This window comes from Hyla sarda, unplaced genomic scaffold (genome assembly GCF_029499605.1).
Source record: "Hyla sarda isolate aHylSar1 unplaced genomic scaffold, aHylSar1.hap1 scaffold_2314, whole genome shotgun sequence".
Classification (NCBI taxonomy): domain Eukaryota; kingdom Metazoa; phylum Chordata; class Amphibia; order Anura; family Hylidae; genus Hyla; species Hyla sarda.
Genome location: NW_026608996.1, coordinates 26,989 through 44,417, shown reverse-complemented (window position 1 = coordinate 44,417; position 17,429 = coordinate 26,989). Strand labels below are relative to the sequence as shown.

The 17,429-nt window shown below is 46.4% G+C and overlaps 8 non-coding genes across 8 annotated transcripts; all 8 read left to right on the top strand.

Annotated features, from left to right (window-relative positions):
• Nucleotides 1–876: 876 nt before the first annotated feature.
• LOC130322291 (U2 spliceosomal RNA) lies at nt 877–1,068 on the top strand. The gene has a single exon (XR_008867834.1). It is a non-coding gene; the product is annotated as a U2 spliceosomal RNA (small nuclear RNA).
• A 2,113-nt stretch (nt 1,069–3,181) lies between these two features.
• On the top strand, nt 3,182–3,372 carry LOC130322300 (U2 spliceosomal RNA). The gene has a single exon (XR_008867842.1). It is a non-coding gene; the product is annotated as a U2 spliceosomal RNA (small nuclear RNA).
• Nucleotides 3,373–5,497: 2,125 nt separating this feature from the next.
• On the top strand, nt 5,498–5,688 carry LOC130322299 (U2 spliceosomal RNA). Its single transcript, XR_008867841.1, has one exon. It is a non-coding gene; the product is annotated as a U2 spliceosomal RNA (small nuclear RNA).
• A 2,097-nt stretch (nt 5,689–7,785) lies between these two features.
• LOC130322303 (U2 spliceosomal RNA) lies at nt 7,786–7,976 on the top strand. The gene has a single exon (XR_008867845.1). It is a non-coding gene; the product is annotated as a U2 spliceosomal RNA (small nuclear RNA).
• A 2,091-nt stretch (nt 7,977–10,067) lies between these two features.
• LOC130322298 (U2 spliceosomal RNA) lies at nt 10,068–10,258 on the top strand. Its single transcript, XR_008867840.1, has one exon. It is a non-coding gene; the product is annotated as a U2 spliceosomal RNA (small nuclear RNA).
• Nucleotides 10,259–12,352: 2,094 nt separating this feature from the next.
• Nucleotides 12,353–12,543, top strand: LOC130322297 (U2 spliceosomal RNA). The gene has a single exon (XR_008867839.1). It is a non-coding gene; the product is annotated as a U2 spliceosomal RNA (small nuclear RNA).
• Nucleotides 12,544–14,626: 2,083 nt separating this feature from the next.
• On the top strand, nt 14,627–14,817 carry LOC130322296 (U2 spliceosomal RNA). Its single transcript, XR_008867838.1, has one exon. It is a non-coding gene; the product is annotated as a U2 spliceosomal RNA (small nuclear RNA).
• A 2,092-nt stretch (nt 14,818–16,909) lies between these two features.
• On the top strand, nt 16,910–17,100 carry LOC130322295 (U2 spliceosomal RNA). Its single transcript, XR_008867837.1, has one exon. It is a non-coding gene; the product is annotated as a U2 spliceosomal RNA (small nuclear RNA).
• The last annotated feature ends 329 nt before the right edge of the window (nt 17,101–17,429 follow it).

Sequence of the window (17,429 nt, the reverse complement as noted above, 5' to 3'; positions counted from 1 at the left end):
TACGCGCACACACACACATATATATAAACGTATTCTCCGTTGAGATATTGCAGCCGCTGCTGTGTCCAGGCCCAGGAGCCTTAGCACTGTGCTATGATGTCACTCAATACCACTGACATCACTAGGTGTAAACAACATCTCTCCTTTGCTGTGTATGTGACTATGGAGCTGTTTGGTGATGTCGTCTATTACGGCCTTCATAGAAGCAACAGGAGATTGTTGCATCCATCTAGAACCCTCAGAACTACAGTGCTATGATGTCACTCACTTCCACAGGCCTTGCAGAGTGTAAACAACAACAACCCAGCTTTGTTGTGTATGTAACCATAGGGATTTGTGATGTCACCTAGAACCTTCACAGCAGCGACAGCTTTATGAGGAGCATCAGCACTGCTCTGCCTGAGCAGAACCATCACCGCCATAGGTTGTCAAATAACCCGGATTTAACCCCACACAGGTAAGTCCAATGGGGTGCAGGCATGTCCTCTATGCTTACAGCTTCCCGTGGGTGTTGGTTTGATACCGTTTGGGGACAGCCAAGGAGGCATCTGCAGGCAACAAAGGTAGGTGTGTGCTTGTGTGTGTGTTTCCTATGCAGATCCTAAGCCCAGTGTCACATGCAAGTAGGAGGAGTAAGAAGGGTTCCTGGCAAATCCGGGTTATGGATTGCATTTAAAAAGGCCCCGTGGGAGTGCAATGGGCCCCTGTCTTGCTGCTTAGCAATAATGGTATGGGTTTAGGTTCTGCTGTGTGTACTGGTGGTTGACTGCCCCCCAGCCCAGAGTGTGCATGGAAAATTGTCTGGCAGCCTCCCTGACAGCAAGCAGTGATAGTGCCCATGAAGGGGACCTTGTTGGGCCCGCCCCTTTCACGGTTATCGCTTCTCGGCCTTTTGGCTAAGATCAAGTGTAGTATCTGTTCTTATCAGTTTAATATCTGATACGTCCCCTATCTGGGGACCATATATTAAATGGATTTTTGAGAACGGGGGCTGATTTCGAAGCTTGCTTCCGTCGCCCCTATGCATTGACCCGATATGGCAGTATCTTCGGGTACAGTGCACCACCCCCTTACAGGGTTAAAAAGAAAGATTCCTACTTTCATTGCTACCTGCTTGCTTGCTGGCTAGCCAGCTAGCCAGCCCTGTGGGCCTTGCTGCTGCTGCTTCTGCAGCCAAAAAACAAAAGGTGGTGCTGCTGCTGCTGCTTCTGCTGCTTCTGCTTCTGCTTGTGTCTGGCCGCTGTTGGAGCGTCCAGGCACAGGACTTCTGCTGCTGCTGACTAAATGGCCTCCTTAATTGGATCATTTGAGTAGCCAGCACACCTGTGCAGGTAGGGCATGACATGATAGGCAGCTGCCTTGATAGCGGGTGGGGTGCTGAATGTTCCTAATTGACAAAATAAGATTAATGCTTATGAAGAAATATAAAATCTCATCCCTTCCCCAATATCGCGCCACACCCCTACCCCTTAATTCCCTGGTTGAACTTGATGGACATATGTCTTTTTTCGACCGTACTAACTATGTAACTATGTAACATAACATGGGGGGGGGGGGGGGGGTGGCGGTCTCCTGGCTGTTCACACAGGTGTGTCATTGCTGTACATTGACCATGCATTGCTTCTGTGGTATTGCAAAGGCAAAGACAAATGCTTCCAGCCATCCATTGCACTAATGGATTGGTCATCAGCTGGCTGTCTATGTCCCGCATCAATATAGACCAAAGTACAGAGGGTTAGGCTATGCTATTGTGCACCTACCTGATGCATCAGAAGGTGCGAGGCCCTTGCTAAATTCTGTGCACAGACTTTGAGATCTATGCTTTAGACTGTATCTAAACCTGCTCCAACATGGACTGACATTCTGGCCTACTTTCAGCCGATGCGACTTGTCTGTCGCTGAACAGTCGCTTTTTATGTATTCAGCACCTATGTATAATGTTGTAAAAATGCTCTAGAAGCTAAAGTCGCAGAAATGTCGCACATATTTGGCCTGCAACTTTCTGTGCGACAAATTCAGACAGGAAAAATCAGTATAAATCCTTAGAAAATTATTCCCCCAGTGTCTCCATCTGCTGGCGGTATTGAATAAGCATTGCTGCACTGATGGGGTATGCATTAGACGAAAAAAAAGAAGAAAAAGAAGAATAATACGCCCAGAAAAGAGGCGAAAAGGAGAAAAACGTAAAAAAACGTGAAAAAAAAGTAAGAGGAAGAGAAGGGAAAAAAAGGTGGAAATGGGTTTAAAAGTGATTTCGGCGGAGAAATATATATATATATATATATATATATATATATATATATATACGCGCACACACACACATATATATAAACGTATTCTCCGTTGAGATATTGCAGCCGCTGCTGTGTCCAGGCCCAGGAGCCTTAGCACTGTGCTATGATGTCACTCAATACCACTGACATCACTAGGTGTAAACAACATCTCTCCTTTGCTGTGTATGTGACTATGGAGCTGTTTGGTGATGTCGTCTATTACGGCCTTCATAGAAGCAACAGGAGATTGTTGCATCCATCTAGAACCCCTCAGAACTACAGTGCTATGATGTCACTCACTTCCACAGGCCTTGCAGAGTGTAAACAACAACAACCCAGCTTTGTTGTGTATGTAACCATAGGGATTTGTGATGTCACCTAGAACCTTCACAGCAGCGACAGCTTTATGAGGAGCATCAGCACTGCTCTGCCTGAGCAGAACCATCACCGCCATAGGGTTGTCAAATAACCCGGATTTAACCCACACAGGTAAGTCCAATGGGGTGCAGGCATGTCCTCTATGCTTACAGCTTCCCGTGGGTGTTGGTTTGATACCGTTTGGGGACAGCCAAGGAGGCATCTGCAGGCAACAAAGGTAGGTGTGTGCTTGTGTGTGTGTTTCCTATGCAGATCCTAAGCCCAGTGTCACATGCAAGTAGGAGGAGTAAGAAGGGTTCCTGGCAAATCCGGGTTATGGATTGCATTTAAAAAGGCCCCGTGGGAGTGCAATGGGCCCCTGTCTTGCTGCTTAGCAATAATGGTATGGGTTTAGGTTCTGCTGTGTGTACTGGTGGTTGACTGCCCCCCAGCCCAGAGTGTGCATGGAAAATTGTCTGGCAGCCTCCCTGACAGCAAGCAGTGATAGTGCCCATGAAGGGGACCTTGTTGGGCCCGCCCCTTTCACGGTTATCGCTTCTCGGCCTTTTGGCTAAGATCAAGTGTAGTATCTGTTCTTATCAGTTTAATATCTGATACGTCCCCTATCTGGGGACCATATATTAAATGGATTTTTGAGAACGGGGGCTGATTTCGAAGCTTGCTTCCGTCGCCCTATGCATTGACCCGATATGGCAGTATCTTCGGGTACAGTGCACCACCCCCTTACAGGGTTAAAAAGAAAGATTCCTACTTTCATTGCTACCTGCTTGCTTGCTGGCTAGCCAGCTAGCCAGCCCTGTGGGCCTTGCTGCTGCTGCTTCTGCAGCCAAAAAACAAAAGGTGGTGCTGCTGCTGCTGCTTCTGCTGCTTCTGCTTCTGCTTGTGTCTGGCCGCTGTTGGAGCGTCCAGGCACAGGACTTCTGCTGCTGCTGACTAAATGGCCTCCTTAATTGGATCATTTGAGTAGCCAGCACACCTGTGCAGGTAGGGCATGACATGATAGGCAGCTGCCTTGATAGCGGGTGGGTGCTGAATGTTCCTAATTGACAAAATAAGATTAATGCTTATGAAGAAATATAAAATCTCATCCCTTCCCCAATATCGCGCCACACCCCTACCCCTTAATTCCCTGGTTGAACTTGATGGACATATGTCTTTTTTCGACCGTACTAACTATGTAACTATGTAACATAACATGGGGGGGGGGGGGGGGGGGTCTCCTGGCTGTTCACACAGGTGTGTCATTGCTGTACATTGACCATGCATTGCTTCTGTGGTATTGCAAAGGCAAAGACAAATGCTTCCAGCCATCCATTGCACTAATGGATTGGTCATCAGCTGGCTGTCTATGTCCCGCATCAATATAGACCAAAGTACAGAGGGTTAGGCTATGCTATTGTGCACCTACCTGATGCATCAGAAGGTGCGAGGCCCTTGCTAAATTCTGTGCACAGACTTTGAGATCTATGCTTTAGACTGTATCTAAACCTGCTCCAACATGGACTGACATTCTGGCCTACTTTCAGCCGATGCGACTTGTCTGTCGCTGAACAGTCGCTTTTTATGTATTCAGCACCTATGTATAATGTTGTAAAAATGCTCTAGAAGCTAAAGTCGCAGAAATGTCGCACATATTTGGCCTGCAACTTTCTGTGCGACAAATTCAGACAGGAAAAATCAGTATAAATCCTTAGAAAATTATCCCCCAGTGTCTCCATCTGCTGGCGGTATTGAATAAGCATTGCTGCACTGATGGGGTATGCATTAGACGAAAAAAAAGAAGAAAAAGAAGAATAATACGCCAGAAAAGAGGCGAAAAGGAGAAAAACGTAAAAAAACGTGAAAAAAAAGTAAGAGGAAGAGAAGGGAAAAAAAGGTGGAAATGGGTTTAAAAGTGATTTCGGCGGAGAAATATATATATATATATATATATATATATATATATATATATATATATACGCGCACACACACACATATATATAAACGTATTCTCCGTTGAGATATTGCAGCCGCTGCTGTGTCCAGGCCCAGGAGCCTTAGCACTGTGCTATGATGTCACTCAATACCACTGACATCACTAGGTGTAAACAACATCTCTCCTTTGCTGTGTATGTGACTATGGAGCTGTTTGGTGATGTCGTCTATTACGGCCTTCATAGAAGCAACAGGAGATTGTTGCATCCATCTAGAACCCTCAGAACTACAGTGCTATGATGTCACTCACTTCCACAGGCCTTGCAGAGTGTAAACAACAACAACCCAGCTTTGTTGTGTATGTAACCATAGGGATTTGTGATGTCACCTAGAACCTTCACAGCAGCGACAGCTTTATGAGGAGCATCAGCACTGCTCTGCCTGAGCAGAACCATCACCGCCATAGGTTGTCAAATAACCCGGATTTAACCCACACAGGTAAGTCCAATGGGGGTGCAGGCATGTCCTCTATGCTTACAGCTTCCCGTGGGTGTTGGTTTGATACCGTTTGGGGACAGCCAAGGAGGCATCTGCAGGCAACAAAGGTAGGTGTGTGCTTGTGTGTGTGTTTCCTATGCAGATCCTAAGCCCAGTGTCACATGCAAGTAGGAGGAGTAAGAAGGGTTCCTGGCAAATCCGGGTTATGGATTGCATTTAAAAAGGCCCCGTGGGAGTGCAATGGGCCCCTGTCTTGCTGCTTAGCAATAATGGTATGGGTTTAGGTTCTGCTGTGTGTACTGGTGGTTGACTGCCCCCCAGCCCAGAGTGTGCATGCCAGAGTGTGCATGGAAAATTGTCTGGCAGCCTCCCTGACAGCAAGCAGTGATAGTGCCCATGAAGGGGACCTTGTTGGGCCCGCCCCTTTCACGGTTATCGCTTCTCGGCCTTTTGGCTAAGATCAAGTGTAGTATCTGTTCTTATCAGTTTAATATCTGATACGTCCCCTATCTGGGGACCATATATTAAATGGATTTTTGAGAACGGGGGCTGATTTCGAAGCTTGCTTCCGTCGCCCTATGCATTGACCCGATATGGCAGTATCTTCGGGTACAGTGCACCACCCCCTTACAGGGTTAAAAAGAAAGATTCCTACTTTCATTGCTACCTGCTTGCTGGCTAGCCAGCTAGCCAGCCCTGTGGGCCTTGCTGCTGCTGCTTCTGCAGCCAAAAAACAAAAGGTGGTGCTGCTGCTGCTTCTGCTGCTTCTGCTTCTGCTTGTGTCTGGCCGCTGTTGGAGCGTCCAGGCACAGGACTTCTGCTGCTGCTGACTAAATGGCCTCCTTAATTGGATCATTTGAGTAGCCAGCACACCTGTGCAGGTAGGGCATGACATGATAGGCAGCTGCCTTGATAGCGGGTGGGTGCTGAATGTTCCTAATTGACAAAATAAGATTAATGCTTATGAAGAAATATAAAATCTCATCCCTTCCCCAATATCGCGCCACACCCCTACCCCTTAATTCCCTGGTTGAACTTGATGGACATATGTCTTTTTTCGACCGTACTAACTATGTAACTATGTAACATAACATGGGGGGGGGGGGGGGGTCTCCTGGCTGTTCACACAGGTGTGTCATTGCTGTACATTGACCATGCATTGCTTCTGTGGTATTGCAAAGGCAAAGACAAATGCTTCCAGCCATCCATTGCACTAATGGATTGGTCATCAGCTGGCTGTCTATGTCCCGCATCAATATAGACCAAAGTACAGAGGGTTAGGCTATGCTATTGTGCACCTACCTGATGCATCAGAAGGTGCGAGGCCCTTGCTAAATTCTGTGCACAGACTTTGAGATCTATGCTTTAGACTGTATCTAAACCTGCTCCAACATGGACTGACATTCTGGCCTACTTTCAGCCGATGCGACTTGTCTGTCGCTGAACAGTCGCTTTTTATGTATTCAGCACCTATGTATAATGTTGTAAAAATGCTCTAGAAGCTAAAGTCGCAGAAATGTCGCACATATTTGGCCTGCAACTTTCTGTGCGACAAATTCAGACAGGAAAAATCAGTATAAATCCTTAGAAAATTATCCCCCAGTGTCTCCATCTGCTGGCGGTATTGAATAAGCATTGCTGCACTGATGGGGTATGCATTAGACGAAAAAAAAGAAGAAAAAGAAGAATAATACGCCCAGAAAAGAGGCGAAAAGGAGAAAAACGTAAAAAAACGTGAAAAAAAAGTAAGAGGAAGAGAAGGGAAAAAAAGGTGGAAATGGGTTTAAAAGTGATTTCGGCGGAGAAATATATATATATATATATATATATATATATATATATATATATACGCGCACACACACACATATATATAAACGTATTCTCCGTTGAGATATTGCAGCCGCTGCTGTGTCCAGGCCCAGGAGCCTTAGCACTGTGCTATGATGTCACTCAATACCACTGACATCACTAGGTGTAAACAACATCTCTCCTTTGCTGTGTATGTGACTATGGAGCTGTTTGGTGATGTCGTCTATTACGGCCTTCATAGAAGCAACAGGAGATTGTTGCATCCATCTAGAACCCTCAGAACTACAGTGCTATGATGTCACTCACTTCCACAGGCCTTGCAGAGTGTAAACAACAACAACCCAGCTTTGTTGTGTATGTAACCATAGGGATTTGTGATGTCACCTAGAACCTTCACAGCAGCGACAGCTTTATGAGGAGCATCAGCACTGCTCTGCCTGAGCAGAACCATCACCGCCATAGGTTGTCAAATAACCCGGATTTAACCCACACAGGTAAGTCCAATGGGGTGCAGGCATGTCCTCTATGCTTACAGCTTCCCGTGGGTGTTGGTTTGATACCGTTTGGGGACAGCCAAGGAGGCATCTGCAGGCAACAAAGGTAGGTGTGTGCTTGTGTGTGTGTTTCCTATGCAGATCCTAAGCCCAGTGTCACATGCAAGTAGGAGGAGTAAGAAGGGTTCCTGGCAAATCCGGGTTATGGATTGCATTTAAAAAGGCCCCGTGGGAGTGCAATGGGCCCCTGTCTTGCTGCTTAGCAATAATGGTATGGGTTTAGGTTCTGCTGTGTGTACTGGTGGTTGACTGCCCCCCAGCCCAGAGTGTGCATGGAAAATTGTCTGGCAGCCTCCCTGACAGCAAGCAGTGATAGTGCCCATGAAGGGGACCTTGTTGGGCCCGCCCCTTTCACGGTTATCGCTTCTCGGCCTTTTGGCTAAGATCAAGTGTAGTATCTGTTCTTATCAGTTTAATATCTGATATGTCCCCTATCTGGGGACCATATATTAAATGGATTTTTGAGAACGGGGGCTGATTTCGAAGCTTGCTTCCGTCGCCCTATGCATTGACCCGATATGGCAGTATCTTCGGGTACAGTGCACCACCCCCTTACAGGGTTAAAAAGAAAGATTCCTACTTTCATTGCTACCTGCTTGCTGGCTAGCCAGCTAGCCAGCCCTGTGGGCCTTGCTGCTGCTGCTTCTGCAGCCAAAAAACAAAAGGTGGTGCTGCTGCTGCTTCTGCTGCTTCTGCTTCTGCTTGTGTCTGGCCGCTGTTGGAGCGTCCAGGCACAGGACTTCTGCTGCTGCTGACTAAATGGCCTCCTTAATTGGATCATTTGAGTAGCCAGCACACCTGTGCAGGTAGGGCATGACATGATAGGCAGCTGCCTTGATAGCGGGTGGGTGCTGAATGTTCCTAATTGACAAAATAAGATTAATGCTTATGAAGAAATATAAAATCTCATCCCTTCCCCAATATCGCGCCACACCCCTACCCCTTAATTCCCTGGTTGAACTTGATGGACATATGTCTTTTTTCGACCGTACTAACTATGTAACTATGTAACATAACATGGGGGGGGGGTCTCCTGGCTGTTCACACAGGTGTGTCATTGCTGTACATTGACCATGCATTGCTTCTGTGGTATTGCAAAGGCAAAGACAAATGCTTCCAGCCATCCATTGCACTAATGGATTGGTCATCAGCTGGCTGTCTATGTCCCGCATCAATATAGACCAAAGTACAGAGGGTTAGGCTATGCTATTGTGCACCTACCTGATGCATCAGAAGGTGCGAGGCCCTTGCTAAATTCTGTGCACAGACTTTGAGATCTATGCTTTAGACTGTATCTAAACCTGCTCCAACATGGACTGACATTCTGGCCTACTTTCAGCCGATGCGACTTGTCTGTCGCTGAACAGTCGCTTTTTATGTATTCAGCACCTATGTATAATGTTGTAAAAATGCTCTAGAAGCTAAAGTCGCAGAAATGTCGCACATATTTGGCCTGCAACTTTCTGTGCGACAAATTCAGACAGGAAAAATCAGTATAAATCCTTAGAAAATTATCCCCCAGTGTCTCCATCTGCTGGCGGTATTGAATAAGCATTGCTGCACTGATGGGGTATGCATTAGACGAAAAAAAAGAAGAAAAAGAAGAATAATACGCCCAGAAAAGAGGCGAAAAGGAGAAAAACGTAAAAAAACGTGAAAAAAAAGTAAGAGGAAGAGAAGGGAAAAAAAGGTGGAAATGGGTTTAAAAGTGATTTCGGCGGAGAAATATATATATATATATATATATATATATATATATATATATATACGCGCACACACACACATATATATAAACGTATTCTCCGTTGAGATATTGCAGCCGCTGCTGTGTCCAGGCCCAGGAGCCTTAGCACTGTGCTATGATGTCACTCAATACCACTGACATCACTAGGTGTAAACAACATCTCTCCTTTGCTGTGTATGTGACTATGGAGCTGTTTGGTGATGTCGTCTATTACGGCCTTCATAGAAGCAACAGGAGATTGTTGCATCCATCTAGAACCCTCAGAACTACAGTGCTATGATGTCACTCACTTCCACAGGCCTTGCAGAGTGTAAACAACAACAACCCAGCTTTGTTGTGTATGTAACCATAGGGATTTGTGATGTCACCTAGAACCTTCACAGCAGCGACAGCTTTATGAGGAGCATCAGCACTGCTCTGCCTGAGCAGAACCATCACCGCCATAGGTTGTCAAATAACCCGGATTTAACCCACACAGGTAAGTCCAATGGGGTGCAGGCATGTCCTCTATGCTTACAGCTTCCCGTGGGTGTTGGTTTGATACCGTTTGGGGACAGCCAAGGAGGCATCTGCAGGCAACAAAGGTAGGTGTGTGCTTGTGTGTGTGTTTCCTATGCAGATCCTAAGCCCAGTGTCACATGCAAGTAGGAGGAGTAAGAAGGGTTCCTGGCAAATCCGGGTTATGGATTGCATTTAAAAAGGCCCCGTGGGAGTGCAATGGGCCCCTGTCTTGCTGCTTAGCAATAATGGTATGGGTTTAGGTTCTGCTGTGTGTACTGGTGGTTGACTGCCCCCCAGCCCAGAGTGTGCATGGAAAATTGTCTGGCAGCCTCCCTGACAGCAAGCAGTGATAGTGCCCATGAAGGGGACCTTGTTGGGCCCGCCCCTTTCACGGTTATCGCTTCTCGGCCTTTTGGCTAAGATCAAGTGTAGTATCTGTTCTTATCAGTTTAATATCTGATACGTCCCCTATCTGGGGACCATATATTAAATGGATTTTTGAGAACGGGGGCTGATTTCGAAGCTTGCTTCCGTCGCCCTATGCATTGACCCGATATGGCAGTATCTTCGGGTACAGTGCACCACCCCCTTACAGGGTTAAAAAGAAAGATTCCTACTTTCATTGCTACCTGCTTGCTGGCTAGCCAGCTAGCCAGCCCTGTGGGCCTTGCTGCTGCTGCTTCTGCAGCCAAAAAACAAAAGGTGGTGCTGCTGCTGCTTCTGCTGCTTCTGCTTCTGCTTGTGTCTGGCCGCTGTTGGAGCGTCCAGGCACAGGACTTCTGCTGCTGCTGACTAAATGGCCTCCTTAATTGGATCATTTGAGTAGCCAGCACACCTGTGCAGGTAGGGCATGACATGATAGGCAGCTGCCTTGATAGCGGGTGGGTGCTGAATGTTCCTAATTGACAAAATAAGATTAATGCTTATGAAGAAATATAAAATCTCATCCCTTCCCCAATATCGCGCCACACCCCTACCCCTTAATTCCCTGGTTGAACTTGATGGACATATGTCTTTTTTCGACCGTACTAACTATGTAACTATGTAACATAACATGGGGGGGGGGGTCTCCTGGCTGTTCACACAGGTGTGTCATTGCTGTACATTGACCATGCATTGCTTCTGTGGTATTGCAAAGGCAAAGACAAATGCTTCCAGCCATCCATTGCACTAATGGATTGGTCATCAGCTGGCTGTCTATGTCCCGCATCAATATAGACCAAAGTACAGAGGGTTAGGCTATGCTATTGTGCACCTACCTGATGCATCAGAAGGTGCGAGGCCCTTGCTAAATTCTGTGCACAGACTTTGAGATCTATGCTTTAGACTGTATCTAAACCTGCTCCAACATGGACTGACATTCTGGCCTACTTTCAGCCGATGCGACTTGTCTGTCGCTGAACAGTCGCTTTTTATGTATTCAGCACCTATGTATAATGTTGTAAAAATGCTCTAGAAGCTAAAGTCGCAGAAATGTCGCACATATTTGGCCTGCAACTTTCTGTGCGACAAATTCAGACAGGAAAAATCAGTATAAATCCTTAGAAAATTATCCCCCAGTGTCTCCATCTGCTGGCGGTATTGAATAAGCATTGCTGCACTGATGGGGTATGCATTAGACGAAAAAAAAGAAGAAAAAGAAGAATAATACGCCCAGAAAAGAGGCGAAAAGGAGAAAAACGTAAAAAAACGTGAAAAAAAAGTAAGAGGAAGAGAAGGGAAAAAAAGGTGGAAATGGGTTTAAAAGTGATTTCGGCGGAGAAATATATATATATATATATATATATATATATATATATATATATATACGCGCACACACACACATATATATAAACGTATTCTCCGTTGAGATATTGCAGCCGCTGCTGTGTCCAGGCCCAGGAGCCTTAGCACTGTGCTATGATGTCACTCAATACCACTGACATCACTAGGTGTAAACAACATCTCTCCTTTGCTGTGTATGTGACTATGGAGCTGTTTGGTGATGTCGTCTATTACGGCCTTCATAGAAGCAACAGGAGATTGTTGCATCCATCTAGAACCCTCAGAACTACAGTGCTATGATGTCACTCACTTCCACAGGCCTTGCAGAGTGTAAACAACAACAACCCAGCTTTGTTGTGTATGTAACCATAGGGATTTGTGATGTCACCTAGAACCTTCACAGCAGCGACAGCTTTATGAGGAGCATCAGCACTGCTCTGCCTGAGCAGAACCATCACCGCCATAGGTTGTCAAATAACCCGGATTTAACCCACACAGGTAAGTCCAATGGGGTGCAGGCATGTCCTCTATGCTTACAGCTTCCCGTGGGTGTTGGTTTGATACCGTTTGGGGACAGCCAAGGAGGCATCTGCAGGCAACAAAGGTAGGTGTGTGCTTGTGTGTGTGTTTCCTATGCAGATCCTAAGCCCAGTGTCACATGCAAGTAGGAGGAGTAAGAAGGGTTCCTGGCAAATCCGGGTTATGGATTGCATTTAAAAAGGCCCCGTGGGAGTGCAATGGGCCCCTGTCTTGCTGCTTAGCAATAATGGTATGGGTTTAGGTTCTGCTGTGTGTACTGGTGGTTGACTGCCCCCCAGCCCAGAGTGTGCATGGAAAATTGTCTGGCAGCCTCCCTGACAGCAAGCAGTGATAGTGCCCATGAAGGGGACCTTGTTGGGCCCGCCCCTTTCACGGTTATCGCTTCTCGGCCTTTTGGCTAAGATCAAGTGTAGTATCTGTTCTTATCAGTTTAATATCTGATACGTCCCCTATCTGGGGACCATATATTAAATGGATTTTTGAGAACGGGGGCTGATTTCGAAGCTTGCTTCCGTCGCCCTATGCATTGACCCGATATGGCAGTATCTTCGGGTACAGTGCACCACCCCCTTACAGGGTTAAAAAGAAAGATTCCTACTTTCATTGCTACCTGCTTGCTGGCTAGCCAGCTAGCCAGCCCTGTGGGCCTTGCTGCTGCTGCTTCTGCAGCCAAAAAACAAAAGGTGGTGCTGCTGCTGCTTCTGCTGCTTCTGCTTCTGCTTGTGTCTGGCCGCTGTTGGAGCGTCCAGGCACAGGACTTCTGCTGCTGCTGACTAAATGGCCTCCTTAATTGGATCATTTGAGTAGCCAGCACACCTGTGCAGGTAGGGCATGACATGATAGGCAGCTGCCTTGATAGCGGGTGGGTGCTGAATGTTCCTAATTGACAAAATAAGATTAATGCTTATGAAGAAATATAAAATCTCATCCCTTCCCCAATATCGCGCCACACCCCTACCCCTTAATTCCCTGGTTGAACTTGATGGACATATGTCTTTTTTCGACCGTACTAACTATGTAACTATGTAACATAACATGGGGGGGGGGTCTCCTGGCTGTTCACACAGGTGTGTCATTGCTGTACATTGACCATGCATTGCTTCTGTGGTATTGCAAAGGCAAAGACAAATGCTTCCAGCCATCCATTGCACTAATGGATTGGTCATCAGCTGGCTGTCTATGTCCCGCATCAATATAGACCAAAGTACAGAGGGTTAGGCTATGCTATTGTGCACCTACCTGATGCATCAGAAGGTGCGAGGCCCTTGCTAAATTCTGTGCACAGACTTTGAGATCTATGCTTTAGACTGTATCTAAACCTGCTCCAACATGGACTGACATTCTGGCCTACTTTCAGCCGATGCGACTTGTCTGTCGCTGAACAGTCGCTTTTTATGTATTCAGCACCTATGTATAATGTTGTAAAAATGCTCTAGAAGCTAAAGTCGCAGAAATGTCGCACATATTTGGCCTGCAACTTTCTGTGCGACAAATTCAGACAGGAAAAATCAGTATAAATCCTTAGAAAATTATCCCCCAGTGTCTCCATCTGCTGGCGGTATTGAATAAGCATTGCTGCACTGATGGGGTATGCATTAGACGAAAAAAAAGAAGAAAAAGAAGAATAATACGCCCAGAAAAGAGGCGAAAAGGAGAAAAACGTAAAAAAACGTGAAAAAAAAGTAAGAGGAAGAGAAGGGAAAAAAAGGTGGAAATGGGTTTAAAAGTGATTTCGGCGGAGAAATATATATATATATATATATATATATATATATATACGCGCACACACACACATATATATAAACGTATTCTCCGTTGAGATATTGCAGCCGCTGCTGTGTCCAGGCCCAGGAGCCTTAGCACTGTGCTATGATGTCACTCAATACCACTGACATCACTAGGTGTAAACAACATCTCTCCTTTGCTGTGTATGTGACTATGGAGCTGTTTGGTGATGTCGTCTATTACGGCCTTCATAGAAGCAACAGGAGATTGTTGCATCCATCTAGAACCCTCAGAACTACAGTGCTATGATGTCACTCACTTCCACAGGCCTTGCAGAGTGTAAACAACAACAACCCAGCTTTGTTGTGTATGTAACCATAGGGATTTGTGATGTCACCTAGAACCTTCACAGCAGCGACAGCTTTATGAGGAGCATCAGCACTGCTCTGCCTGAGCAGAACCATCACCGCCATAGGTTGTCAAATAACCCGGATTTAACCCACACAGGTAAGTCCAATGGGGTGCAGGCATGTCCTCTATGCTTACAGCTTCCCGTGGGTGTTGGTTTGATACCGTTTGGGGACAGCCAAGGAGGCATCTGCAGGCAACAAAGGTAGGTGTGTGCTTGTGTGTGTGTTTCCTATGCAGATCCTAAGCCCAGTGTCACATGCAAGTAGGAGGAGTAAGAAGGGTTCCTGGCAAATCCGGGTTATGGATTGCATTTAAAAAGGCCCCGTGGGAGTGCAATGGGCCCCTGTCTTGCTGCTTAGCAATAATGGTATGGGTTTAGGTTCTGCTGTGTGTACTGGTGGTTGACTGCCCCCCAGCCCAGAGTGTGCATGGAAAATTGTCTGGCAGCCTCCCTGACAGCAAGCAGTGATAGTGCCCATGAAGGGGACCTTGTTGGGCCCGCCCCTTTCACGGTTATCGCTTCTCGGCCTTTTGGCTAAGATCAAGTGTAGTATCTGTTCTTATCAGTTTAATATCTGATACGTCCCCTATCTGGGGACCATATATTAAATGGATTTTTGAGAACGGGGGCTGATTTCGAAGCTTGCTTCCGTCGCCCTATGCATTGACCCGATATGGCAGTATCTTCGGGTACAGTGCACCACCCCCTTACAGGGTTAAAAAGAAAGATTCCTACTTTCATTGCTACCTGCTTGCTGGCTAGCCAGCTAGCCAGCCCTGTGGGCCTTGCTGCTGCTGCTTCTGCAGCCAAAAAACAAAAGGTGGTGCTGCTGCTGCTTCTGCTGCTTCTGCTTCTGCTTGTGTCTGGCCGCTGTTGGAGCGTCCAGGCACAGGACTTCTGCTGCTGCTGACTAAATGGCCTCCTTAATTGGATCATTTGAGTAGCCAGCACACCTGTGCAGGTAGGGCATGACATGATAGGCAGCTGCCTTGATAGCGGGTGGGTGCTGAATGTTCCTAATTGACAAAATAAGATTAATGCTTATGAAGAAATATAAAATCTCATCCCTTCCCCAATATCGCGCCACACCCCTACCCCTTAATTCCCTGGTTGAACTTGATGGACATATGTCTTTTTTCGACCGTACTAACTATGTAACTATGTAACATAACATGGGGGGGGGTCTCCTGGCTGTTCACACAGGTGTGTCATTGCTGTACATTGACCATGCATTGCTTCTGTGGTATTGCAAAGGCAAAGACAAATGCTTCCAGCCATCCATTGCACTAATGGATTGGTCATCAGCTGGCTGTCTATGTCCCGCATCAATATAGACCAAAGTACAGAGGGTTAGGCTATGCTATTGTGCACCTACCTGATGCATCAGAAGGTGCGAGGCCCTTGCTAAATTCTGTGCACAGACTTTGAGATCTATGCTTTAGACTGTATCCAAACCTGCTCCAACATGGACTGACATTCTGGCCTACTTTCAGCCGATGCGACTTGTCTGTCGCTGAACAGTCGCTTTTTATGTATTCAGCACCTATGTATAATGTTGTAAAAATGCTCTAGAAGCTAAAGTCGCAGAAATGTCGCACATATTTGGCCTGCAACTTTCTGTGCGACAAATTCAGACAGGAAAAATCAGTATAAATCCTTAGAAAATTATCCCCCAGTGTCTCCATCTGCTGGCGGTATTGAATAAGCATTGCTGCACTGATGGGGTATGCATTAGACGAAAAAAAAGAAGAAAAAGAAGAATAATACGCCCAGAAAAGAGGCGAAAAGGAGAAAAACGTAAAAAAACGTGAAAAAAAAGTAAGAGGAAGAGAAGGGAAAAAAAGGTGGAAATGGGTTTAAAAGTGATTTCGGCGGAGAAATATATATATATATATATATATATATATATATATATATATATATACGCGCACACACACACATATATATAAACGTATTCTCCGTTGAGATATTGCAGCCGCTGCTGTGTCCAGGCCCAGGAGCCTTAGCACTGTGCTATGATGTCACTCAATACCACTGACATCACTAGGTGTAAACAACATCTCTCCTTTGCTGTGTATGTGACTATGGAGCTGTTTGGTGATGTCGTCTATTACGGCCTTCATAGAAGCAACAGGAGATTGTTGCATCCATCTAGAACCCTCAGAACTACAGTGCTATGATGTCACTCACTTCCACAGGCCTTGCAGAGTGTAAACAACAACAACCCAGCTTTGTTGTGTATGTAACCATAGGGATTTGTGATGTCACCTAGAACCTTCACAGCAGCGACAGCTTTATGAGGAGCATCAGCACTGCTCTGCCTGAGCAGAACCATCACCGCCATAGGTTGTCAAATAACCCGGATTTAACCCACACAGGTAAGTCCAATGGGGTGCAGGCATGTCCTCTATGCTTACAGCTTCCCGTGGGTGTTGGTTTGATACCGTTTGGGGACAGCCAAGGAGGCATCTGCAGGCAACAAAGGTAGGTGTGTGCTTGTGTGTGTGTTTCCTATGCAGATCCTAAGCCCAGTGTCACATGCAAGTAGGAGGAGTAAGAAGGGTTCCTGGCAAATCCGGGTTATGGATTGCATTTAAAAAGGCCCCGTGGGAGTGCAATGGGCCCCTGTCTTGCTGCTTAGCAATAATGGTATGGGTTTAGGTTCTGCTGTGTGTACTGGTGGTTGACTGCCCCCCAGCCCAGAGTGTGCATGGAAAATTGTCTGGCAGCCTCCCTGACAGCAAGCAGTGATAGTGCCCATGAAGGGGACCTTGTTGGGCCCGCCCCTTTCACGGTTATCGCTTCTCGGCCTTTTGGCTAAGATCAAGTGTAGTATCTGTTCTTATCAGTTTAATATCTGATACGTCCCCTATCTGGGGACCATATATTAAATGGATTTTTGAGAACGGGGGCTGATTTCGAAGCTTGCTTCCGTCGCCCTATGCATTGACCCGATATGGCAGTATCTTCGGGTACAGTGCACCACCCCCTTACAGGGTTAAAAAGAAAGATTCCTACTTTCATTGCTACCTGCTTGCTGGCTAGCCAGCTAGCCAGCCCTGTGGGCCTTGCTGCTGCTGCTTCTGCAGCCAAAAAACAAAAGGTGGTGCTGCTGCTGCTTCTGCTGCTTCTGCTTCTGCTTGTGTCTGGCCGCTGTTGGAGCGTCCAGGCACAGGACTTCTGCTGCTGCTGACTAAATGGCCTCCTTAATTGGATCATTTGAGTAGCCAGCACACCTGTGCAGGTAGGGCATGACATGATAGGCAGCTGCCTTGATAGCGGGTGGGTGCTGAATGTTCCTAATTGACAAAATAAGA